The 1998-nt window shown below is 38.6% G+C and overlaps 1 protein-coding gene across 5 annotated transcripts in view; it reads right to left on the minus strand.

The window, feature by feature from the left end:
* Window positions 1–1191, minus strand: part of zbbx (zinc finger, B-box domain containing) — a 69945-nt gene extending 68754 nt beyond the window's left edge. For all 5 annotated transcript variants that reach the window (XM_005720544.2, XM_013910677.1, XM_013910675.1 and 2 more), the window contains exon 1: window positions 1031–1191. The gene's annotated coding sequence lies outside the window, so the exon portion shown is untranslated. The remainder of the gene's footprint in view (window positions 1–1030) is intronic.
* Between the last annotated feature and the right edge of the window lie 807 nt (window positions 1192–1998).

The raw sequence follows: 1998 nt of genomic DNA on the forward strand, positions 1-1998 counted from the left end.
TAACTGGTGATTCTAAATTGACCATAGGCGTCAATATGTATGTGAGTGTGAATGGTTGTCTGTCTCTCTGTGTTAGTTCTGCGACAGGCTGGCGACCTGTCTAGGGTGTACCCTCCCTCTCACTCTTTAACAGCTGGGATAGGGTCCAGCCCCTACTCCTGTAATCCTGAGCCGGATAAGTGGAAAAGCATGGATATGTGAATGGATAAAACATGCAGTGACCTCTTGTAAATAAGGGAGCAACTGCAAGGAGCTATAACGAAGCTGAGTTAAATCAAACGCCCACTGAGGACACACGAGCACAGTGATCCAATTTGCCTCCAGAGTATGGAGTGTATTCAGTGAATCCCACAAACCAATGACATATGTTCACGGACAGACAAAATTAATTAACGTTAAATGTGATTTGACTGTAATTCAATACCAATAATAATAATAGTAATAATAATAATAAAAAATAAATAAAAAGGTGTTGAACACTTCGCAAAAAATGTTGAAGTCATATAGGATTTTGACAGCAGGCAGGGGGGGGGAAACAATCCAGTCACCATTACGAGGGTATGACGTATGCTCCTGTAAGCTCATGTTAGACAGCGACAGTTTTTACAAAGGGTTTAACAGAGAGTAGCTGGTCTAGAGAGAGACATTTGACTGGGTGAAGCTAAATTTACTGTCTCCTCCGAGCCGTATAGTAAAGATGACACACACACACGCACACACAGTAATGCATTTGTTCACACCACACATTTTCTCTTGTAGTGTCAGCAAAAGCGCAGGTGTACTAAATCCCATTAATTAGATTAGCTTCTGGTATTTTTCATGCTGGCTCACCGGAACAACTTACTGGGTCATTAATGGAACTCTTAATGTTTTTAATCCCCCCTGTGCTTTTCCTACGAGACAAAATGTCTACTGTGAGACCGGTTTATTTAATATTAAGACAGTAACCGTGAAGCTCATGTGGCATGTGACGGTAACTGTAGAACAGGCTAACTTAAACTTCACAGGCTGCTGAGAATATGAAACTTACCCAAATCGCTCCGCGGTTCTTTTTAGAGTTATCTGCTTCTGATAATTTATCAACCTTTTTTTTTTAGTTGTTAAGCCATAAGGTCACATTTACATGACATTTATTGCAGGTTTTCGTCAGGAGCGCTTCTCGTCTGTAGTCGAAATGTTTCTGTTAGGTTACTATAGCAACTTACACCTGTCTCGCGATAGGTTGACGGCGGGTGAGTTTACTGGAGGCGGTTTTGCTCTGTACGTCCGTGTTTGTTTGTGTTTTGGTTAACTTTTTCCCCGTTTGATATATTTAAAAAAATGAATTAGGCCGTGTGTATGTGCTTTTGTTTGTTCCGGGAATAAGCATTGGATTCAAAGGCAGCAAATTCCCCTATTGCTTTGATAATCATGGGTAGTGGGAATTCCCGTCTAATTAAAATCCTTAAAGCATCAAGATAAAATTTTATAGCACTGATTAGAGCTTTGAACCCTCGTTATTTTTTTATTTTTTTATTTTTTTTTTAGCTGACTTTGGAGTTGTCTTTAGTAATCCAAAGACGATGATGTTTAAATATTTCATGTTGACAAGCATTAGAGATCAGAAGCAAAATAATTTCCCATTAGCCCATAAGATAAATGTGCTGGGTTGAATTTGGTAAGACCAAAGTGAGGAATATAGTTTGTGTCCCCGCAAGAGTGCTTATTTGTAAGCAAGAAACATAAGTCACTATGTAGCCACTTATTACATTGCTACATGTAAAATACAAACCTGATGGAGTTCTAACATTACAATGTTACTAACAAGAAGGTTAAATGCCAGGTTAAAAACACGGAGTTTTAGTGCTTTTGCAACTTTAAAAATAGAGTACATATTACATCATACATACCACAGGTAATATATGTGTAGCCTATAAAGGATCAGCAGCACCAACTGTGCATCAGAACAGAAAAATCTTGTATTAATAAAGTGAAATTCTACATGTGATGCGTCTGCCT

This window comes from Pundamilia nyererei, unplaced genomic scaffold (genome assembly GCF_000239375.1).
Source record: "Pundamilia nyererei isolate P.nyererei 1_Seehausen unplaced genomic scaffold, PunNye1.0 scaffold00003, whole genome shotgun sequence".
Classification (NCBI taxonomy): domain Eukaryota; kingdom Metazoa; phylum Chordata; class Actinopteri; order Cichliformes; family Cichlidae; genus Pundamilia; species Pundamilia nyererei.